The 25,476-nt window shown below is 40.3% G+C and overlaps 1 protein-coding gene and 1 pseudogene across 9 annotated transcripts in view; one reads left to right on the top strand and one right to left on the bottom strand.

The window, feature by feature from the left end:
• RAI2 (retinoic acid induced 2) overlaps positions 1-25,476 on the top strand; it is a 388,924-nt gene that overhangs the window by 172,568 nt on the left and 190,880 nt on the right. The window contains exon 1 of one of the 9 annotated variants that reach the window (XM_038586946.1): positions 16,530-16,641. The exons of the other annotated variants lie outside the window; for them this stretch is intronic. The gene's annotated coding sequence lies outside the window, so the exon portion shown is untranslated. Of the gene's footprint in view, positions 1-16,529; positions 16,642-25,476 lie in introns of those variants that run through there. 9 annotated transcript variants of the gene reach the window in all.
• LOC100688612 lies at positions 15,846-17,095 on the bottom strand (annotated as a pseudogene).

Below are 25,476 nucleotides of genomic sequence, written 5' to 3'. Positions count from 1 at the left end.
TGGCTGCCACAGTGTTATTTCCCCCTCCTCACTCATCATTCATAGCTACAGGGGTGAAAATAGTCCAAAATGGTATGTAATGTCTGTTACACATTTAGATGCATAAATTTAGTTGTCAAGATGGTGATTTAATAGAAACTTATAGGTTCATTGTAGACTATTTTTAATGCCTAGGATTTCTTTTAAAGTATGTGCATGTGTGTTGTTTTTATTTCTCTCTTCTTGGAAGTGTCATTTCTTTGCAATATAGTCCCACTTTATTTATCATGGTCTGGACCTAACAGATTTTGGCGATAGACTTAGAGTAAATTAAGGAAAAAGCATTTATTTTCATAAGAGTCAGGAAGTAAAACATCTTGATTTCATATCCATAATGTCAATGATAAACCCAAAGTCTCAAGTCCTGTGACATCAGGCATGGAAGCTGACTGTGGGATTTCTCATTCTGACATATTATTTCGTTGGGACTATAAATCATTGATACTGGATTAGCCCCCCTGATAATTCATGTTGCTGAAAAACAAAATTCATCGAAGTAAATGTTAAGGATTGTATTGGCTTTATTCAGTGATTCATGAATCAGACAGTATCTAGCTGCAGATAGAAAGAAGCTTCAAGGAGCTGTATAAGATGAAAGATTGTTGTAGGGGAAAGGGAGCTGGGACAAGGAAGTTATGCTAGGCAGAGAGCAGATTGGTTGTGGCCAGGTCGCTTTCCTTTAAGGGACAACACGGGTCTGTCAGGCAGCTTATCTACCTAGTGCTGACCAGGCAATTACTGATTGACTGGTTTAAGGTTCTTTTTTCTGGAACAGGTTAAAACTATAATCAAGTTAAGTCTTGGTTTGGTGACGTGGGGCTTAGCATAAGTGACTCCATTTTGGACCTGCTGTCTTGTTTTTAACAAGGCTTGTGCCAGTCTGAATTATTTTGAGTATATTTTTAGTTTAATTTGAAACTTTTATTTAATGCTTTTTAAAATGTAGTTTCTTTCTCTCTCACTCATGTGCTCTTGTCCTTCTTCTCATGTTCGTTCTCACTCTTGTTAATTAGTCTGATGTTACTAATCCCCTCCACTAATTTCCTCACTGGTTTGAGAAGGGATTTTTTTTTTCCATTGTAATGCTTTCAAGCTCCTGAAACCAGAGTTCAAATTTTTCATCTTCACATAAGTGGTCCAGAATGAAAGTCAGGATATGAACTGCATGATATTTTTCAAGTAATTTGAATGATTCCCTACGAGGAATTTAGGTTGTAAATGCCTTCACTGCATTCTTTTGAAAGTTGGGGCAGGAATGAGTTATATTAATGGACAGCTGACATTTCTGTGCAGTGCAAAGGACGGTGATTTTTCTACGCTGTGAGTAATTCACCTGCAGGAACTTTCAGGGCCATTCTTACCTCCAAGGCTAGGGAGAAGAAGGGGAATCAGCCAAGAATGCTACTAGAAATCGTGCTTTTCATATCTAATCCTGTTTACTGTCATCCTAGATTTTGGAAAATACCACCAATGCAACATAAGCAGTCAGAATATTACAGAGCAGTGCTCTCCAAAGGAAGTATAATGTGAATTAATGTAATTGTAATAACATTTAATTTAACATGATATATCCACGATATTCACTTTTCAATATGTGAAGATAGAAATATTAATGAGATATTTTATATTCTTTTTGGCATACGTCTTCAAAATGTGGAATGTATTGTACACATCCAGGATATCTTAATTTGGACTTGCTGTATTTCAAGCTTTCAGTAGCCACAGCCGGTGAGTGACTACCACAGTGGACACAGCAGGCATGGAGACTACCTCATCCAGTACTCTCTCTCTCTCTGACAAATAAAGTCTCAGGAACCAGAGAGAGCACACTCCTTGCCACACTCACACTATTGCATCAGAAAGCAAGACTGGAAAGGCAGACTTTCTAATCACCTCTCAGGGCCAATTTCTGCTGTTTCAAGAGGTTCTTTTGGCCTGAAATCTTATTGACTATCCCCCACCAAATCTCAATTTTATTTTGCTTGTATAGTTTTCATCAAGAAAAATCATCTTTAGGGGCACCTGGGTGGCTCAGTGATTGAACATCTGCTTTCAGCTCAAGGTGTGATCCCGGGGTCCTGGGATGGAGTCCCACATCGGGCTCCCTGCAGGGAGCCTGCTTCTCCCTCTGCCTGTGTCTCTGCTTCTCTCTGTGTGTCTCTCATGAATAAATAAAATCTTAAAAAAGGAAAAATCATCTTAAAACAGGAACAAGAGGAAAAGACAGATTCTTAAGTGAGACTTCAGCAATAATGTCATAGGGACCCTCACCTGGTCAAGAAGGGAGTGAAGATGAACCTGAAATAAATACAATATTGTATGTCAACTACACTTAAGTAAAAAAAAAAAAGGAAGTCATCTTAAACACTTCCCTACAAGCATGGAAAAAAAGAAGGAAGTGAAGAGATATTAAATAATATTTGAATAGCCTCTGTCTGCTTTAAATGAGTTAAAGAATTTCTAAGCCTGGGCAAATTATATCTGGGGTCACTGAAAGAATATGTAAATGAGACAACAGAGCTACTGGTGGTTACCAGGAAAATGATGGAGAAAGGAAGAAATGCTAGAGATTTGGTACATATCCAGATTTTCCAGCTGGAAAAGGCAAATGATACTGGTAGCAAATGTGTACCTACTAGGTGCCAGGTTCAGGCTCTGAGTGCTTTAGATGTGTTGATTCATCATTTCCTCACAAGAAACTGATAAGTAGTCATACTATCTTCACTTTTCAGATGAGAAAACTGAGACAGAAAAAAAAAAAGAAAACTGAGACAGAGAAGTTATGTATCTGTCCAAGATACATCGCCAGTAGATGGCAGAGCCAGGATTTAAGCTAGGGAGTATGACTCCGGAGTCTAATTTTTTTTTTAAGATTTTATTTACTTATTCATGAGAGACACAGAGAGAGAGACAGAGACACAGGCAGAGGGAGAAGCAGGCTCCCTTCTAGGAACCTGATGTGGGACTTGATCCCGGGACCCCAGGATCACTCCCTCAACTAAAGGTAGATGCTCAACCGCTGAGCCACCCAGGTGTCCCTGGAGTCTAATTTTTTAAATGGATATTACATTATGCTTTTCGCAAATGAAAATTTCAGGGGTACCTGAGTGGCTCAGTCAGTTTAGTAACTGATTCTATCGATCTCAGCGTTGTAAGTTCAAGCCCTGCGTTGGGCTCCATGCTGGATGTGGAGCCTACTTAAAAAGAAAATGGAAATTTCAGTATTTGCCTAGTTCTCTGCCCTTTTATCCTCCCTTTCCCCATAGCTGGGAATCATCTGATATCCACTTAAAAGTTCAACCCAAGCCAGGCTCTGGGGCAAGAGGTGACTTTGGTAAAAGAAGTCCTAGTTCAATGCTTTGGTAGCATACCATCACATTTTAAGGACTACCATCTGCACCCGGACCTGGTACCTCGGTTCTGGACTTCTTTGCATTATCCATCCCTAATTTAGGTATTGGAGTCTGTTCTTGGACCCATTTGCAACTTTTGGACAAGAGATCCTGATACCCGAGTCTCCTCAGGTCATTGTACAGAAACTTCTCTTTGGTACTACTTACCTGTCAGTTCTATTCTTTATTACCTCTTGAGAGACCTCCATGACACCAATTGCTTTTGCCAAAATACTGAGAAGGATTATACTCCCCACCCACCGTGTTCCACCTATTGGTCAGACCTTCCTGTCATCACTCAAATTGCCCCCAATTGCCCATCCATCCCAGCAACTGAGTCTAATTCCAAGATCAAGCCCCTCCTCTCCTAGTTTGCTTGACTTTCTGTATTGGTAAAACCTTCCAGTTATGAGTGAAATACCATAGTGCCAAGTCTTTGAGTTGGGCTTTGGTCCTTGGAAAAATTGTAAGTGTATTATTAAACCGTTGATTTAGAAGTACTTAAAATGAAAAGTGATGATTATTAAGAAATCCTTCCAAATCCAAACTCAGTCACCTTTTCCCCTTTTTGGATAGTGTTATTAAAATTGCCAACATGAAGAATGCCTTAGATATAGTATATCTGGATCTCATCAAGCTATTTACTTAACAAGGCTATCATGATATTTTTGTGGATGAGAAGCAAAGAGTGTGGTCTGGACGATAGAATAGATGTGTAAATTCATGTCTGGTCTTGAATGTCAATTTTGAGCTAGGTCTCCAATACTATTGTAAGCGTCTTCCTCTTGTTGAGGAGGAAAATTTTTTTCTCTGTCCTTCAAGATTCTTCCAGTTTATCTAAGAATTAAATTGACATGAGGCAGATTAGCAGGAGAAAATAAAATTTGATTGCATCCCTACATTCATGAGATTTCAAGCACTATGAGGTCTGTAAGTCATCTTGAACTAAGAAGGGGGTAGGGTAAAAAATAAAAAAAAAATAAAAAAAAAAATTAAAAAAAATAAAAATAAAAAAAAATAAAAATAAAAAAAAATAAAAAAAAATAAAAAAATAAAAAAAAAAAAAAAAAAAAAAAAGAAGGGGGTAGGGGCCTGGGACTTCAAAGGGAAGGAAAGCAATTCACAGAAAGCTGAAAAAGAGTAAATGTTTGGGCGCAGCCCCAGTGGTGCAGCAGTTTAGCACCGCCTGCAGCCCAGGGCATGATCCTGAAGACCCGGGATTGAGTCCCACGTCGGGCTCCCTGCATGGAGCCTGCTTCTCCCTCTGCCTGTGTCTCTGCCTCTCTCTCTCTCTCTCTCTCTCTCTCTCTCTCTGTCTCTATGAATAAAAAAAATTTTTTTAAATACTTTAAAAAAAAGTGTAAAAAAAATAAAAAATAAATAAATAAATAAGTGTAAATGTTTGGTACACAAATGTTTGCTGGGCCATTTAAAAACAACAGGACAGAAAGAGGAATTTTAACCAACAAACTCTGCTAAATTCCTCCCGGTCTACCACCCCTAATTTATATTATAATATAGTGATCTATGGCATAGCTCTCTTGCTGGAGTAGGTTCTTTATCGAAATTCTTTTGGGCAGTTAGACGGAAGGTCAAAATTTCTTCCAGAGTCTTTTGGGCCTTGATGGTTTTCAGCTCAAAAGGATCTACATGCCAAAGTGGCACATTTTGAAGCATCTGAGCCTTGGCTCCTACACTCTTAACCCTGGTCTTTCCTACTTTTTTATTAAATACTCTAATAAACACTTATGAGGAAAGCCCAGCAAATGTGTAGAAGATGCAGAAGAGAGACAAATAGATCCCATGGCCAATGGCATACTCTGAAGTCAGAGGGTTCTCTACAAGCTCGAATGAAGGGCCCAAATGAACAAGATAAAATGCAATAAGAATGCATGTAAATACATGGGCTTTTTAACAATCAAACTGTACAAAAACCATATGAAAGGGACATGGGCTAACATTAGTATGGCGGTGATGGGCATGAAGTCTTAGGACCTTTAATTTATTATAAACTCATCGTGAGCCAGAGGTGTGTACATGGCTGCCAAGTATTGAATGTGATCTTGGACTACATTAATTATAGTATAATGGGAAGGCTAATTCCATTGTACTTGGTACCTGCCAGACTCTGTCTGTATTATTGTACTCAGATCATGGCAGGCTGACAAATTACAAAGGATCTGAGACAGGCAGCCAGGGCGGAAAAGGGTCTGGAACTAATGGTATGCTGGAGCCAGCTGGTACTCACTTCTTAAAATTGGTAGATATTCAGGAATTTTTGAGCTGCCGATTAAGCCCATGGCAGCTTGAAATGGACCATGGTGGGAAATTTACACCATCGTAATTGGCAAATGCTAGAAGTCAGGACTTTTTATTTTCTAGAAAGTGGGTGTATCAGGACACCATTGTCACCAACCCTATGATATGAAGAATGATTAAAGACTGAGAGGTTGTTACATTCAATCAAAAAGAAAAAAAACTCAGGGGCAGAGAGGATGAGGATTTCAGAGCTATCTTTAAATAGTTGAAAAGTTTAGATTTTCCTTTTCAGCAAACAAGAGCCATGCCTCACCAACAGTTCCGTTTTCCTCTAAGGACAGAACAGCTCCCACAGTGGCCCCTGCCCAGCCAGACTATGGTATAGCCCCAGACTGCTGGTCACTGATGAGAAACTCCTTTGAAGTTTCACATATTGCCCTTTAAAGTCATGCAAATTTGATTTTTTTTTATTTTTCAGATTTTTAGAAAATTTATTTACTTATGAGATTCACAGAGAGAGGCAGAGACACCGGCAGAGAGAGACACAGGCTCCCTGCAGGGAGCCCGATGCGGGACTCGATCCCCGGGGAACGGAAGGCAGACACTCAACCACAGAGCCACCCAAGCACCCCAAAGTTATGCACATTTTACATTTTACTTCATAAAGGATCTATATCTCTCTGAGTATAAAAATAATCCGTTGGCTAGGGTCGTGGTCCCGGGGTCCTGGATAGAGTCTTACACGGGGCCCCATGCAGGGAGCCTGCGTCTCCCTCTGCCTGTGTCTCTTCCTCTCTCTCTGTGTCTCTCATGAATAAATAAAAATAAAATATTTAAAACAACAACAACCCATTTTATTTATTTATTTGTTTATGTATTTGTTTGTTCGTTTGTTTGTTTATTTATTTATTTATTTATTTATTTATTTATTTATTTATTTATTTATTTTTAATTGGAGTTCAATTCTCCAACATATAGCATAACACCCAGTGCTCATCCCATCAAGTGCCCCCCTCAGTCCATTTAAAGAGGCACTTCTCTAATTTTTCTATGTCTGAATCACCTGGGGAACCTGTTAACATGCAAATTCGCATGGAGTAATTCTGGATAGGAGGCTGAAGTTCAGAATTTGCGGCAAGGCCGCAGGTGCTGCCAGAGGTGCTGGGTTAGGCATCCTTTGGGTAGGGGGCGTTCAAATGCCTTTACCTGCCTTCTCTTCCCCCAACTCCATCTTCTAGTTCACTGGGCACCGGAGTGATAGGGTTTGTGGCATGGGTGTTTAATCTCTGTGCCCCACAGAGAGCAAGCCCTTGGGGGGTATACAGATGCACCCCCGAAAAGCTTGGAGTTGAAGCTTTGTAGACTTACTGGCGTTGCATTTTCTGCCCTCTTGTTGAATTCCTTTTTGCTGTAGAGCGCTTGGACCCCATCCTATCTGCCCATACTGAGTGTCATTACAGACAACAGCCGAGGAAGTCTATCCTGTGACCCATTGCAGGGAAATGTCAAGAACGTCATCCACTCTGTTACATTCTGTTCTCTGTCTGAGGGCTCAGGGGAACTTTTTCTTAAGTTTTATTTCCAGGAATTGCTTCTTCTGAACACTTTATTCTTTTTGATCTTACCAACGCCCTGAATCTCATGGTTGAATGCGCTTTCCTCTCTCACTCAACGTTCATCCAGCACAGACCGATTGAGCACCTGCTGGGCTCCAAGCACCAGCGGGGTTGGGGCATAGTGGGGAACAAAACAGACACAGATGCCCCACTCTCATGGGACCTATTTCCCGGGGGCTCTTCCCTGTGATTGTTAGGAAATAGGGAGCCACTTTGGAGGCTGCCTCCTACAACTCTAAAAGACCCGACAAAAGATGGTTCTGGTTTGAATCTGGCTCCTGGTTGTATGATTTTCCAACTCTCATTTTTCTCTTTCCCGGATTCTCCCAACCCTTTATTTTTCTTTTGTATACCATGTGCATTTTATTTGTCATAAGCTGCCTCAAATCCCCTGCGGAATGAGGCGGGATATAGATAGCTCATTAAATATGTGGAGCTGGAGAAATCGGAGCTAAAGCCAATGCAGTAAAGTTACAGGGAGTTAAACTTTAGCCTCATATACAAATAGTCTAATGTCCTGAAATGAATTGATTCACCTTATAATATAGGGGCTTTTCTGACACCGATATTGGCAGCTCACCTGGTTTGGGGAATTTTGATGTACTTCCTGACACGAAGGGTGTTTCTACTGGATAATACCTCAATGCCTTTCAATAATTGGACTGAGGACAAATTTCCATGATTTTAGTTCTATAGACAGCAGTGGCTCCTCCTTTCTCCACCAGCCCCAATATCTATTGGAGCAGATGAATTCTTTGGGGGAGATGATGGCCTTGGGGGATCTCACATGTTGACATGGGGGGAGTTTTGGAGAGGGAGAGCGGCTTCTGCCAGAAAAGCAGCCCAGAGCTCAAATCCTCCACCTGGGATGTGTTTTGTGACACTCACTAAAATCTAAACTCTGGCTTTTTCTCCTAACTTGTCTTGATCCAATTCATGGTTTTCTTCAGATGAATAAAATACCCCTGTATTTATAGTGGATGCTGTAAACCAGCCAGCCGCGGTATTTTTTATATCATAAGCAGCTGCTCTCTGAGCCGACACAGAGTGAAAGAGGCAGATTTGTATTTTTACAGCCAGATATGAAACCAGCTTTCAATAATTTGGGAAGCACGTGCCACCTCTTATGATCCTCAGGGTGCTTATTTTGAAATGAGCCCTGGAGATTGCAGATACTACAGTTAGTATAACCCTGAAAGGCAGTCCCGCTTTAGCTACTTCCTCGAAAACAGGAAATTTTAATGAATTAATTGATTTTCACTTCAGTATGAAATATTGGCACTTCTGATGATACCACTCTGTGACTACATAGAGGCAGCATTTATGACCTTTGTAACTAAGTACATTCCATTCACTGAAAAATGACAACTATGCTAAAGAAATACTTTCCTCCTTGCTGCTGCTTCTCCCAATGAGAGCTTTTAGCAAAGGGCATAGAAAGTCCTGCCAATAAATAACAAAAATTTACTATCTTCACCATCGTTTTACAGTCTTGCTCTCCTCCTAAGAGGAACGCAGAGAGCAGAATGGATGGAATCAACCTGCTTTGCTCAGCACCACGGGCTTGTCATTACTCAAACGGGGTGCTGAAGGGGGACATGAGGAGAGATGTACAGACAGGCAACGCTGTGGCCCCAGACATGTTTCCTGGCCATTATTGGCCTCGTTATTCCGGTTCCCCACCCTGAGCGGCTGTCTGCCCTACCTCCCTCCAATGCCATAGAAATCAGAATTGCCTTCACCTTCGGAAAGCACTGAAAGAAATCCCTTGAGTCAAAACCCATCCAGGGGGAATCATTTTTTTATTCCTTTTGTGGGACTGAATGTTCTTCTCCTACGTAAGAGACTAGGATGCTTTAGAAAGTGCGTCTTCAGACTCCTTGAATCGAGGAAGGAAAAGAGACAGAGCCAGAAAGAGCTTAGCTGGAATGAAAAGCATTTTCCTGGACGCTGCCCTCCTGAATTAATCAGGTCCAGCAGAGGCGGCTGAACGAGGCTGTTGGGGAAAACTTCCTTTCTTGTATGACTGGGTATTTCTAGCCGGGCTGCAAACAGAGGAATGCTTTCTCGCCCTTGGTCCAGGGCCATTGCAACCAGAATCAAAACAACTGTTTGCCATTCCTATAAGGAACTTTAATGATCTGAAAGGAAATAGCAGGATGTATGAAAAGGCCCAAATTTCTCTCCATTAGTGGTTTAAGGGCTCTCAGTGTAGTGATTCTTGAAATCACAATTACGGTTCATGAAGTTTCTCTGACAAGGCCCAGCTAGGAGAATTGGTTTGAGAAAAGGAGCACTGAGAACTCCAGCCTGATTTCAAAGAACCTCAGCTTTACCCTCCTCATTGAAGTTCTTGGGAAAAATAGCTTGCATGGGGGAGTGGGGTGAAGAAAAATGTCTTTTTCCTCCTTAGTAAGCATGTCTTTTTTAAAATGTAGCCCGAATCTCTCTTTTTTTCCCCATCGTTTGAGGCTTAATTCCCATATGCCGATTATTCTTGTCAGAGCCAATCCCTTGCTGCTCTAAATACATCTTTTATTTTGCTGCATATTTCAACAGCGTCTTACTCCTGTGTTTCAGCTATAGCAAATGGTCTACGCAAATTCTCACCCAGCAAGACATTCACAGGAGTTGGGGGGGGGGGGTAAGGCACCTGCAACTAGTTGCGTGTCTACAGTAGGTTGGGCACCCGGCTAGACCTTTTTACCAGTGTGATTTAAGCCTCCACCCATGTGCTGTAAGGCTAGGATAAGCATCCTTATTTTATGGATGAAGAAACTGAGGCTCCCTTTTCGAGGAGATTCAGGCTTTCTCCCAAGTTTCAACTGTGTGAACCCGGGTAGTCTGACCTCAGTAGCCACGCCTGTGGCAAACTGCATCTTGTTCGGGACGGATGATGCAATCTCCATTTGACAGATGATGATGTAAAGGCTAAGGAGGTTTTTCACTTTCTCAAGTTCCCATCATAATCCTTGCCCGGTTGATGTCGCTGGAAACCCGTTTACTGTACCAAGCCACTTGGCATAGCGACTCAAGACAGATAATTAGGCTGAATCAGATGTTGCCCGGGCAGTGTATGGGCTGTTTAAGAGAAGCTCCAGCTTGATTGTAGAACGTATCAAAAGTCACTTTATACTTAATGTAAAGGATAGCTTCAGGTTAGAGCTTCACTTGGAATCCTCCCCACTATGACATCAGCCAACTTGGTTACGCTACGCTGTCTTATCGGTGACCTACAACCGTTCATCTTTACTATTTCGTTGTACTAGCTCATTACTGAGGTTTCCCATATTCAAGAAAGCAATGTGGGGTTCCAGTTTCCCTCCTGAGCTATATAGGCATGACACTCAATGAGAATAACTGAATCTGGCATCAAGAGCTGTGTTTTTACACCATTCTTGGGACCCCAGCACAGAGAATAAATATGTACCCAATAAACCTCAAGGGAGATGTTCCTAACTATTCCCAACTATACTCAGTTCTCAGAACAGGATATGGGCAACTTTCCCTTTACTTGGGTGCCTTTTCCTTCACCCTGGGCATCTGTGTCTGGGAAAGACTCCAGATTTCTACATAGCTCATGGGAGAATCAAGTCAAGGCCATAGATAACACTCTAGGAGGGGATTGTGGTGGAGGCTAATAGCTGATCATCAAAATCAATCCTCTCTCTTTTCCGTAATAATAGAGTTGTTGCCAGGCACCCTGAATACCTACCCAAGTTCTCCCATGTAAATTCCTCTGTACAGCCACACTATATTTAAACCTGACTGCCTGGCTATATACAGCATTACTTAGCATCCCTTGTGGTGTTTTGTGGCCATGTGACTCTGCTCTATACCGGTGGTTCTCAGAGCATCATCATCATCTGACAGCTTGTTAGAAATGCACATTCTCAGGCCCCCCCTGACCTAGTGAGACAGAAACTATGAGGGTGCAGCCTACAGTTTGTGTTTTAACAAGCCCTCCAGGGGATTCTGAGGCAGGCAAATGTTCTTGAGAATAGAGTGAGTAGAAATAATGTGTGTCCCTTCTGTGACTGGACCCAAAGACATTGAATATGCCTCTTCTACGCTGTCTTCCGACTTCCTTCAGGCTAGAACCAGACAAAGCCTCAACCATGCACAAGGTGACAGTGCTTTAGAGCAGAAGTTTTATGCCAATTTGACGCTAAAGAATCTTTTAGATTTAAGCTTTATATTTATTTTATTTTATTTTATTTTTTAAGTAAATAAGTGTGGAGCTCAATGCAGGGCTTGAACTCATGACCCTGAGATCAAGAACTGAGCTGAGGGGCACCTGGGTGGCTCAGTGGTTGAGCGTCTGCCTTTGGCTCAGGTCATGATCCCGGGGTCCTGGGATCGAGTCCCACACCAGGCTCCCCACAGGGAGCCTGCTTCTCCTTCTGCCTATGTATCTACTTCTCTCTGTGTGCCTCTCATGAATAAATAAGTAAAATTAAAAAAAAAAAAAAGACCTGAGCTGAGATCAATTAACCGACTAAACCACCCAGGCACTCCTCAGATTTAAGTTTTAAATGCATGAAGTAAAATTGCATATGATTGAAAAGAAAACCATTTGTATTATACAATATTCTTCACAAAACCAGATACATGAAATAGTACTATATGTACATTTTAAGTAATACATTAGCTAACAAGATCTGATAGTGTGTCTAATGACCTTCATAAATTCAAGATATCTGCAATAACTGTATTATAATGTGGAAAGTATTTGTGGTATCTACTGGTAACACAGTTCCAGGTACTTCTGGTACTACTATGGGTTGTTGTCTACATTCATAATGTAAGGAATGCTGAGTTTCAATTAGAGACTTATGGTAGACTGAATAGTGGCCCAGGATATCCATGTTCTAATCTTCAGCACCTGCAACAATAGCCCTACATGGTAAAAGGGACTTCACAGCAGATATGATTAAGTTAGGGTATTGACATGGGGAGATCATCCTGGATTGGTCAGATGAGCCTTAAATATAATTAGAAATATCCTTGTAAGAGGGCAGTAGGAGGTGGCTAGACAGCAGAAGAGGATGAGGCAATGTGATGATGGATCTATGCTGCAGACTTTGAAAAGGGAGGAGGGGCCACAAGCCAAGGAATGCAAGTGGCCTCCAGATATAAGAGAAGGCAAGGAAATGGACCTTCCCCTAGAGCCTCCAGAAGGAACACAGCCCTGCTGACACCTGGACTGTAGCCCAGTGAAACTGATTTAGGATTTCTAACTTCCAAAACTGTGAGATAATAGATTTGTGTTGATTCAAGCCACTATGTTTGTGATCATTTGTTATAGCAGCAGTAGAAAACTAAAACAAGCTTAGTTAAAGTAGTGGTGATTTCTCCCCCACCCCCGATTCCAGTTGATGAACCTCCTGAATTCTATCCATTGGTTAGAGAATGCTATCCATGGATTAAAGAACCTTTTTTTTAAAAAAAATATATATTTGTTTATTTATTTATTTATTTATTTATTTATTTATTTATTTATTCATGATAGACACACACACACACACACACACACACACACACACACAGAGGCAGAGACACAGGCAGAGGGAGAAGCAGGCTCCATTCTGGAAGCCCGACACAGGACTCGATCCTGGGACTCCAGGATGGCGCCCTGGGCTGAAGGCGGTGCTAAACCGCTGAGCCACCCAGGGATCCCCGGATTAAAGAACCTTTATCCTAGCAGTTTGGAGAGCAACGGAGTGGAAGGACCTGAGTCCCTGAATGACTCCAGGAGGCAGAGCTGCCTATGAATCTAGAACCCTTTACTCTGAACTAATATTAAGAGTAAAAGGAAGTTCTTTGATTTTTTTAAGCCACTGAATTTTGGGGGTCTCCTTGTTATAGTACCTTAGTTCCCTTCTAGTATATATAGTTCACTTAACTATTATGGGCGAATTCCTCAAGAGGGGTTAAGAAATATAGCTAAGGAAAGCATATATGGACAGGAGAAAGAATCCAAAGCACCTCAGCCCACCAGACTAAGGAGCCAACAGTGATGGTGAGCAGTCGGGGCAGGAAAGTTGGAGCGCAGACCCAGCAAGTTCAGGAAGCCAGGGGCTGAGTCTGGTCAGGACCACACACTAGGGAACTAGGGGGCAAGGTCAGGGAATGGTGAGTGATAGAGGATGGCAGAGCCTGGGGGACCAAGGGCCTCTTTCTGTGCTCAGAGTCCCAACTCCCAGACTGGTTCTCGGCTTGCCAGATGCCTTGGAATATTCAGCCAGTAAGAACCCAGACCTCTCTAGCAGCCATGCTAAAGAGCTTGGCTTGGGGTTTGCATGTTCCTATTTTATCTGACAGACACACGGGCCCTTGCTCCTCCAGGCATGGACCGCTGGCTTTGTTCCTGGCTCTGAGACCCAGGTTGGGCCCTTTGGTTTTAATGACCTTCTGGCTTTCCTTCTCAGCCTTTTGGATCTCAGAACTCCCTTATGGTTTTCAACTTTCCTCATCTTGGTGTCTTTAGTTCCCCTGGGTGAAAAATTTCAACTCCAACTCAGCCAGCCTCCCATCACCAGCCTCTTTAGCAACCCACCTTCGAGCTGGGTATACCCCAGCCTCACCTGGAGTAGGTAAGGATTCTAACAAAGACTTCTTTTGGATTCCACCTTGAAATAAAGATAGAAACATTTCTCAAGAGTTTTACTTGAAGATCAATTTTGCTTCATTTATATATATATATATATATATACACATACATAAAATAAGGGTACATGTGCAGAGTACCCACAATTCTTAAATCTTTCTGTACATGTTAAAATGTGTTAAGAACTAAGGAAGCTAGCTGGGCAATTTAAACCTCATCTTTCCATTTTTGTGATTTATACATAAGGATTTTCCTGATATGGTTTCTTATATTTATCAAAAAACAAAACAAAACAAAACAAAACAAAACCCAGTAGTAGCCCATAGAAAAGTAGAATTAACAGAGAATGTCCATGATAAAATTTCGGAAATGTTAACAGCTGATGAATATTGGGAAAATGAAGCAGTAAGAAACAGTTTTCCTTCTGGAAATAATGTCTGTAACAGCCATTAACGATCATAACTACCCACATTGGTAAGAGATTTGGTTGGACCAAAGTAAATATAAAAGCAGCAAACAGAAAATTTGAACTACGTGTGAAGAAATAAGGAAAAGAATATCTAGTTTTAAATATACACTTTTTCTTACCAATAAATGAAAAGTGTCTAAATTAGCTCTAGAGTAGGAATATAGAAATTATATTTTTAAATAATTATAGTTTAATTGTAGTTTTGTTTCACTTAACGTTTCAGATACATTCCTGGAAAGTTAAAAATCTATCCAATTTTTTTCTTGAGTACAATTATGAGTTTTGGAGCTTCCATCAATACACTGAATTTATATTTAATTTAATTTATTAAGTAAACTCTGTGCCACATATGGAGCTCAAACTCACGACCATAAGATCAAGAGTCATGCTCTGCCAACTGATCCAGTCAGGCACTCCTATTTATTTTTATTTTTTCAGAAACTGCATGTTTTATTTTAATTCTAGTGTAGTTAACATACAGTATAATATTATTTTCAGGTGTACAATATCTATACATTACTCAGTGCTCATCATGATAAGTGTGCTCTTTAATCCCCATCACCTATTTCAGCCCCCTCCCCCATACCTCCTCTCCAGTTCTCTGTAGTTAAGAGTCTGCATTTTGGTTTGTCTCTTTTTTTTTTTTTTTACTTTCTTTGTTTTGTTTCTTAAAATCCACATATAAATGAAATCACATGGTATTTGTCTTTCTTGGACTGACTTATTTCCCTTAGCATTATACCCTCTAGATCCATCCATCCATGTTGTTGCAAACTTTCATTCTTTCATGGCTGAGTAATATCTCATTGTGTGTGTGTGTGTGTGTTATGTGTGTTATACATATCACATCTTCTCTGTCCATTCATCTATTGATGGACACTTAGGCTGCTTCTATAATTTGGCTATTACAAATAATGATGTAGTAAACATAGGGGTGTATGTATCTTTTTTTCCTCCAAGGTTTGGTTTAAAAGGGACTTGTTTATTTTGAGAAAAAAAGGTCTCAAACATCAGGCTGTTCACAAAAATAACTCACAGTATCAGATTAGAAAACAAATCTTAAAAAAAGAAAGAAAACAAATCTTAAGACTTTTGCACTAATTATTTTTCTAGAGGATGCATGTGACATGACAACTCTCATTCACAAAAATGCATTATTACATTTGTGTTGAACAGTCCCACATAGCACTTTTATGTGGGGTATAACATGCATACCTCAAATTCAAAGCTGCTCTTAGGTGCTCCTCAACTAATGTGATTGCAGTTAGGGAAGCAACTACTGAGCTCAAGTATGAATGGAAAGAACTGTTCTTGCATAATAAGAGATTATTTTGGAGACAGTTGTTAAAAACCAAAACCACACATCCTTTTTATTGTTAAGTCATAAAGACAAAAAAGTCATAAAGAGGAATCAAAATTAAAAGCAAAAAGTATAGGGTAAGACTTAACATAATGCCTAGGAGTGTCAAAGGAAATGAAAATGGGACTAGGCACAGGGCAATATGAATTAATGAACATGGGAAGGACAAGGATGGGGACAAAAGTGAGCATGTGCTGGAGGAGATAGTAAGAGAGGGGATCTGGTGAGAATTTTGATCTTAGACAAGTGCCTAATTAAAATAATGGGAGAAAATTTCCAAACCCCACTGTGTGCTTAATAGTCATCTTTGCCAGTGGGGCTGTCTCTGTCATCCTCTCTTTCCTCAGCTTCTTTTTTATCATCCTTCACTCAACTCTAGCTGCTCATCTCCCTGGTCTTCATTATCACCATCATCCTGTATGTATCCCCTCTGCACCAGATCCCTCCAGTCTTCATTGTAATCATCATCCGGTACATCCCCCTCCACAGCAGATCCCCCCAGTCCTCCTTCTTATCATCATCCAGTACGTCTGCCTCCATAGCAGGGTCATCTGCACCCCCTCAGACTCCATCTTCACATTAGTCTCATCTTTCTTCAGGGAGCTGCTATTCTGATCCTTTCCTGAGTTATCATTCTTCATCTCTTTTCCTTACTTACTCTCTTCTTTTTCCATTTTTTCCCCAGATTTTCCAGCTCCTTTTTGTTTTATCTGGGTCAACTCCCCCTTAATGACCTGAAGGTCATCTCCTTTTAACTTTCCAGACTTGGAAGAAGATCCTCGCTGTCCACTCTTAGAACTGAAGTCACTTTTGCCCCGTCATGAGGTGTTTCCTGATACATAGTGGCAGTTTGAGGGAACTACAGCTGGAGCGAAAGGAGGAGGAACACTTGTTGGGTAACTACATCTTGTCATAACAAGCCTATTGAACGTCATAGTCTGAGTCAAAGGAGGAGCCATAAGCTCCACTGCAGATTGTTTTGCACCTGCTTTTCCTCAGTTTGCTTTTGGCTCTAGAGTCAGATTAATATTTATTTATTTATTTTTTTATTGGTGTTCAATTTACCAACATACAGAATAACCCCCAGTGCCCGTCACCCAGATTAATATTTAAAACCTGGCCAGCTATCACTCTGCCAGCCTTTCCTGCCACAGCAGCTTGAGCATTTCTCTCATTAGCATACTGAACAAAGGCAAGGCCCTTATGAACTGAGCAACCCACAATTTTGCTATATTTTGAGAAAATAGCCTCCACATCAGATTTCTTGACCACAAGAGTATCAAGATTCCCAGTGTATTCATGGGAGTTCAAGGAGCAAGGATCTGTCTTGTTGGTAACATTGCTGGCCATTGTCTTTGATGATATGGTTTCTCACAAAGCCAAAAATCGCAGCTGAAGATAAAAAAATCTCGCTCAAGTAAAGTTCCACTAACTTATATATTTTGAGTGATTTGTAATCAGGATAGGAGAGGAAAAAGAGATTTGATTCTGAATCTCCTACTCCCAGGTTCTACATGGAGAAGTGACTGCTGCATGTCAGCAGTGCAGTGGCAACCACTCAGTCTTTGCATCTTCACTATCTTTTCAAATTAGTGTTTTTGTATTCTTTGGGTAAATACCCAGTAGGTTATTTACTGGATCATCTGGTAATTCTATTTAAAATTCTTAAGGAACCTCTATACTCTTTTTCATAGTGGCTGCACCAGTTTGCATTCCCACCAAGTGCTGCACGAAGTTTCCTTTCTTTCCACATCGTCACCAACATTTATTTCTTGTCTTTCTGATTTTAGCCATTCTGACAGGTGTGAGGTGATATTTCATTGTAGTTTTGATTTGCATTTCCTTGATGATGAGTGATGTCGAGCATTTTTTCATGTGTCTGTTGGTGATCTGTAGGTCTTCTTTGGAGCAATATCTGTTCATGTCTTCTGCCCAGTTTTAATTGGATTTTTTGTTTTTTGGGTGTTGAGTTGTATAAGTTCTTTATATATTTTGGTACTAACCCCTTATTGGGCATGCCATTTGCAAATATCTTTTTCCATTCAGTAGGATACCTTTAAGTTTTGTTGATTGTTTCCTTTGCTGTGCAGAAGCTTTTTATTTTGATGTAGTCTCAATAGTTTATTTTTGCTTTTGTTTCCCTTACCTCAGAGGACCTATTTAGAAAAAGTTCCTATGGCCAATGCCAGAGAGATTACTGCCTGTGCTTCTAGGATTTTTATGGTTTCAAGTCTCACATTTAAGTCTTTAATCCTTTTTGAGTTTATTCTTGTGTATGGTGTAAGAAAGGGGTCCAGTTTAATTCTTTTGCATGTAGCTGTCCATTTTCCCAGCACCATTTGCTGAGGAGATTTTTCTCCATTGCATATTCTTTCTCCTTAGTTGAAGATTAATTGATCATATAATCATGGGTTTATTTCTGGGCTCTCTATTCTGTTCTATTGATCTATGTGTCTGTGTTTGTGCCAGTGCCATACTGTTTTGATGACTGTAGCTTTGTAGTATATTTTGAAATCTGGGGTTGTGATACATCCAGGTTTGCTGTTCTTTTTCAAGATTGCTTTGGCTATTTAGGTTTTTTTGTGATTCCATACGAATTTTAGGATTATTGTTCTAGGTCTGTGAAAAATACTGTTGGTACTTTGATAGAGATTGCATTAAATCTGTAAATTGTTTTGAGTAGTATTGGGCATTTTAACAACATTTGTTCTTACAATCCATGAGTATCAACTGCATTTTTATATGTTAGCATTTTTGCACATCAGGAAAGGAACTTTTTAAAAGATACCAATTAAAATGGTAACAAGAGTACACAAGTTATCTAGGAATACACCTAACAAAAATGCACAAGAATTCCATGAAATAAATTTTAAAATTGTATTGACAGATGTTAAAGACAATCTAAAGTCAAGTCTATGAACATGTTATGTTCATAGATAGAGGGATTCAATACTATAAATAGTTTACTTTCCCCAAATTGATGTATAAATTCAATGCAGTCCCAACACCCTTAATCTTGGCATGCTGTTTCTAAAATATATATGAAGAATAATATTCAAGGGTAGCCAAGATGCTCCCAAAGAAGAGAAAGTAGGTGGTGGAATGACTCCCCAAATATTATATAACTGTAGTAAAGACAGTATACTGCTGATAAGGGCTAGACAATGGAACAGAAAAGACACCCCAGACACAGACTCATACATATATGAAAACCTGATATATGACAGTTATAATTACAACTGAGAAGGAAAAAAAAGAACTATTCAATATATACTACTGGGAAAATTGGCTATCTCTAAGGGAACAGAGTAAAAATGAATCCCTACCTCACCATATACTACAAAATGAACTACACTACTACCTATTATACACATATATCCAGTCCAGATGGGTTAAAAACTTAAATGTGAAAGACAAAACCTAGAAACTTTTGGAAGAAAACATAAGGAAATATTTGTGTGACAGCTCAGGGGGTAGGCAATGATTTCTTTAAGAAGAGAGAAAAAGTTTAAACTTCAAAGAAAAAGATTTGATTATATAAACTTCAGGACTTCTTTACATAAAAGATCTTCATTAAGAGAATGAAAAAATATAGCCACAATTTGAGTGAAGATTTTTGTAATACAGATAACTAACAAAATAATTCTTATCCAAAATGTATAATATGTGTATGTTATCTATTTTATACACACACACACACACACACACACACACACACACGTACATATATGTCTATTGCTGTGTAACAAATTACCCTGATACTTACAAATTTAAAATGACACACATTTATGATCTCACAGTTTCTATAGGTCAGGAATCTGGGTGTGGCTTAGCTGAATCCTCTGCTTCAAGGTCTCATTGGCTACAATCATCTTCAGGCCCCAGCTGGGAAGGATCTTCTTCCAAGCTTAAACTCATGTGGTTTTTGGCAGGAGGCCTCTCTCAGTTCCTTGCCACATGGGCCTCTCCACAGAACATCTAACACATGGCAGCTGGCCTCATTGTGGGGAGCAAGCAGGAGGGCAGGAGAGGGTACCAGCAAGAGAACCTGCTAGCAAGACACGAGTCATGATGTTTTGTAATCTAATCTCAGAAGTGATATCTCATCACTTTTGCCATATTCCATTTGTTAGAAGCACGTTACTAGGTCCAGTCCACATTCAAGGGGAGTGGATTACCTAAGACTATGAATACGAGGAAGTAGGGATCATTGTTGGTCACGTTAGAAGTCTATTACAATATATATCAATCTAGGGGCACCTGAATGGTGCAGTTGGTTGAGTCTCCAACTCTTGGTTTTAGCTCAAGTCCTAATCTCAGGATCTTGAGATCGATCCCCATGTCGGGCTCCATGCTCAGTGCAGAGTCTGCTTAGAGTTTCTTTCTCCCTCTTCCCCTCTCTTTCCCCCTTCTAAAATAAATAAATAAATCTTAAAATATATATATATATATATATCAACCTAATAGAAAATTATGCAGATATTTTGCATATTAACAAATTATTATTAATTTATATTAACAAATATTTCATAGCCAGAGAAACACAAATGACCCATAAACAGTGGAAACCCTTGTGCATATGCCCCCGGAGAGGTATAAGCAATATACACAGCATCCTTATTTATAATAGGCAAAAACTGAAAAAGCAAATGTCCAGCACCAGTAAAATGGATAAATCATGATACAACCATACAGTGAAATACTGTACAACAGGGAAAATGTATAAAGTATATAGCTGGACACATAAATGTGGAGGAACCATTCCAAAGCATAATATTGAGTGAAATAAGCAATTCACAGAAATAAGGGTACGGTCTGATTCCATTTGTCTAAAGTTCAAGGACAAGGGAAGCAAGATAATTTATGTATTTATATGTTTCTACCTCTATCAAGGAAATGATGAACAAAACTAGCATAATGGTTTTCTGAGGTGAGGGACAGCATACAGCAGGGAGGAGACACACGGGGAGTTCAAAGGTGCAGGCCAATATGTGTTTAAGTACTTTATTATTATTTCAACAGTGAGCACACAATGCATTGTTTTGTATGAGTGAGTTTTTTCATGCTTAAAAATGTAGGGAAAAATAAAAGAGCTAATGTTTATTGAACATTCCTCTGTGTCAGCCACTTTGCAGATGCTTTGATGGAATGAATCCCATGCTTTTATTTTTAATGCTACACCTCTCATTTTCTGCCTACTGTTTTTTACTTTCAGGAGTGTTTACCTAAAATAAAATAGAACATATTGTGTTTAAAGCAAGGGAAAATCATGTGATAACAAAAACAATGGAGAAAATGCTAATACTCAACTCAAGGAGAATTTTGCCTTTTATACCAAATACAGAACCTAAAGCCATGTAATCTACTCACAGAACCCTCTGAACCAAAAGAAGCGACCTGGACAACCAGACTAGCTCAGAGTTTCTCATCCTTGGCACTACTGACATTTTGTGCTGGATCATTCTTTGTTGTTGTGTCTGTCCTGTGCACTATAGGATGTTGAGCGACATCCCTGGCCTCCACCCACTAGATGCCAGCAACCCCCCTTCCCAAGTTGTGGCAAATGAAATAGTCTCCAGACACTGCCAAATGCCCCCTGGGAGGCAAAATCACCCCTGGTTGAGATCCACTAGATGGTCCTGGCATATTCAATAGAAGTAGCCATATAGGGATCCCTGGGTGGCGCAGCAGTTTGGCGCCTGCCTTTGGCCCAGGGCGCGATTCTGGAGACCCAGAATCGAATCCCACATCGGGCTCCCAGTGCATGGAGCCTGCTTCTCCCTCTGCCTATGTCTCTGCCTCTCTCTCTCTCTCTGTGACTATCATAAATAAATAAAAATTTTAAAAAAATTTATAAAAAAGAAGTAGCCATATAGTGAACCTATCACGTGCCTATTTCATATTCCCTTGGTAGTTCTCATTCATTCATTTATTTCCTTGACATTTATTGAGGTGCCTTCTCTGAGAACTAAATGTTAAGTAGCTTTGCTTGTTATACCATCCCTCCAGGTTTCTTGAACGTTATTCACTCACCGAGCAGAGATACCAGGGCAGAAAGAAACCCAACAGTTCATATCACAATTCTGCACTTCTTTATTTTCAAGTTCTTTTAAAAATAAACAGAAAGGTTTATACCTCAAGAGGATTCAAGGATGCATTAGTGACCACTTGTAGGTTTTCACTGACCTAAAAGGGGCCACTTAGGCCCTCTACAACTCATGGCTAATGCAGTTTTTTTTTTTTTTTAAGTTTCGTTAGGTTTAGCATATGAGGAGCTTCCACTTGTGTAAATTGGGTGGCTGCTTTAATTGATTAAGTCATAACCTGAGCTAAGTGGATATGCTAAAAGCAAGGTTGACCTGTATTAAAAATTTAGGGAACAGACATTTAAAAAAGTTAATGCACGCACTTATATGCATGCATAGTTATTTTTTCTACTCACACACAAGAAAGAATTTCAATCTCTGTACATAGTGAGTGTAGGCTGCAGACTTCATCGTGCCCTTTCAATTTTAATTTTCTTCACTTAGTCATTTTAAAGTCTTTTTTTCTAGCTGTGCGTGACTTGCTCTTTTTCTGTCCTTGCTTGTATTTTTAAATTGTGCATTTACAAGGAATAAAAAGAAACTCCTAACTTGCAGTGTAATTGTGCGCAAGGAGTGTATTTTGGTCCCTGCCGCCGTGTCAGCCTCAGAGCGGGGATGCTGTTGCCATGGAGACAGGGATGTTGAACGGGCTTCATCACCTTTGCCCTGCTATTTAAAATCGCACTCATAGCAAAGCTCTGGCAGACATAGGGCTTTTTCTGGTAGGTCAACCACCTCCTCCCTTTTTCTCTTTTAAAAACAACAACTTGGCAGATTAATGCCATTTTTATTTATGACTGTTATAAAATGTAATGTAAATACCCTCTCGCACAGAATGAATGGGTAGCTCTCTCTTTGTGTTGTCTTTTTCCAGCACGGAACTGAAATTCCTTGAGAGTTTGCCAAAACCAGTCCCTTTAATGGGTTCTGCTCAGGGTTCTATCCTCTCTGTTGGCTTTCTGAAAGTATCAGAGCAGTGGGTAGAGAACAGAGAGAAGCCTAGGAAATTATAGGATGAGACAAAAAGCAATAGGAAGTTAATCACAGGCTTTTCAAATGTTGAAACAAACATTTGGAGAGTAGGCTACTCTCACACACCCCTGGTGGATGAGTGGGCCAGTATTACCTTTCTGGAAGCAATTCAGTCATAAAAACCTTAAAAATACCCTTGCTCCATCGATGACAATTTTAGCAAATTTTCCTAGGAGAACATACATACAAGGAAACAAAGATTTGCCTACAGGATTACTCATCACAGTTTTATTTATGCGGGTGGAAAACTGGAATCAACCAGTTTCAGAAACACGTCCGTAAAAGGGGATTGATTAAATCAATTCTAGTACATCACACAATGGAATACTAGGCAACTGTGTTAAATAATAGTGTAGCAGTCTATTTCCTAACCTGAAAAGCTGTTCAAGCAATGCCATTGAATGAAAAAAAAAAAAGGCAAGTTACGCATCACTAAGTGGATTAGAATTCCATTTAAAAAATAATTATAGAAACATACACATGTACTTATGGGAAAACTGGAAAGTTGCATGTCAAATTTTGGTTTGTGTTGTTTTAATTTATTTTTTTCTCTATTTTATAAGTTCTACAGTGACCATCACATGCATAACTTTAAGTCAATTAATTTAAAAATGCATGCTTATATAAAAATATTTTTAATTTGAAAAGTTCTAGGAGCTTTCCTTAAGAAACAGACTTTTTACTCAATGTCCTGAGAATTCTGAAACTAAGTTCTTACCATTTGCCCTCAAATGGATTCTTTAAAACATTTTTTGGGCAATTTATTCTTTTTGGACCGCACAAAATACAGCCAGTTAATTCCAGTTAAAAGCATTGGACCTACTGAATTTTTGAGCTGCTCTCAACCAGTGTCCAGAATAGCCCCCCAGAAAGCAGGGTTGGCACTACTCATCACTTGGCCAGAGCCCCTGGCTCCCCGAGTAATGGCATCCGTGTCCGCCAGGGCCAGCTCTCTGCGGAGGGAGGCCCCAGCTGCTGCCAGGGCTGAGATGAGCTATAGATGAGGGGGTTTAATAGTCCCATCTCTGCCCTCTCAGCACCCTCTCATTGCGGATGCAGGGATGGGGGTGGAGAATAAACCTTGAGGAAACCATAAATAAACTTGTGGCTAGGATGTGATTGTAACTCTCCGTGCTCACACAGACACACACACACACACACGTACACACATGCACGCACGTGCACGCGAATTTGTCATTACCAATGGCAGCTTTTTCCAATATCACAGGGTGGGAAGGGGGCTGGATGAGGGAGTGAGTATTCCTTTGTCACCTGTATTTATTTCCTTTCCTGATGAAGACGTTTTTGTGAGTCCAAAGTAATGTGCAGAAGCATTTGATGTGAACAACTGAGACATGACCTCAGTGTTCATTACTCTCGTGACAACCCCGCCCCCCAATTTCCTCAGTACCATCACAGCAAACAAGATACAAGTCTAAACCATATTTCCATGACCCACCGGAAAGCAGAGACACCATATGAACTGTGGAGATCTTGAAACTGCCTTGTGGGAGGGGCAGCCTTTCTGTCACCCCTCTGCTCTGGGCCCCTGGAGGGGTGTGGCCCTCATTATTGGACAGGCAGGGAAGCTGAGGTCCCCAAGCTCCCTCCCCCTGGCCTGCCTCAAAACTTCACCCTCAGGTTTTCATAGACTGACTGCCTTCCAGGAGTCCAGAGGCGGCGCTGTTGCTGGGCAGGAGAGGCAAATCAAAAGCAAAGTGTCCCATCAGGTTTCCATTAACTGGAGCATTTCAGATGGTAGCCTGTGGTCTGAAGAGCAGCATCTGCATGGGCTTTGGATTTTGAAAAATAATATTGGCCGAAAGGTACAAGACAGAAAGGCCTAGGACAGAGCACTAAAACACAGGGAATCAAAGGTATGTCCATACTAACTACAAGGCAAACCCTTGCTTTTTCATTTCCCCAATATTGCTTTATATATGGCACTTTCTAAAAAGGGTCAGAATGTATCTGTGTTTCAGATTAGTTCAACAAAATTTTACTTAACTCCTCTGTACCTCACTATTCTCTTCTGTAAAATGGTAATAGAAGTAGAAACTGCTCCATCGGGTTGTTCTGAGAGTGAAAGGAATTCGTGTGTAACCCCCTTAAAAGTGCCTGGCAGATGGTGAATGCTCAATAATTATCACTATCACTATCATCATCGTTATCCTTACTGCGCAGCCCTCAGTACTGAGTACTGAGTACTACCAGGCACTCTGCTCAGTTTTATTTGTAGTAGTTGAATCTTTTTTATTGCTCTAATCATTCCATTGTATGAACACTATTTATTAGTTCATTCTCCCATTGATGGACATGTGAGTTCTTTGGAGGGTTGCGGGGGGCTATTTTTAACAAAGCTGCTGTGAAGCATTTTGTCCTTGTTCTTTGCGGGACATATGCACCCATTTCTTTTGGGTACCTAACCTTGGAGTGAAATCCCTAGATCACTGTTCAGCGTCAGTAGATATTGCCAAATAGATTCCAAATTATTGCCAATGCTTATTTATTAAGCACCTATTTTGTGGTAAGCACGGAACCTAGGGGTTCTGGAGCTAGAGGCTAAACAGGACACAGTCCCTACCCTGCAGAGTTAGGAATGTCTCCCCTGCT

This window comes from Canis lupus, chromosome X, assembly GCF_011100685.1.
Source record: "Canis lupus familiaris isolate Mischka breed German Shepherd chromosome X, alternate assembly UU_Cfam_GSD_1.0, whole genome shotgun sequence".
Classification (NCBI taxonomy): domain Eukaryota; kingdom Metazoa; phylum Chordata; class Mammalia; order Carnivora; family Canidae; genus Canis; species Canis lupus.
Note: the sequence above shows the minus strand (reverse complement) of the source record. Positions and strands in the feature narration are given on the sequence as shown.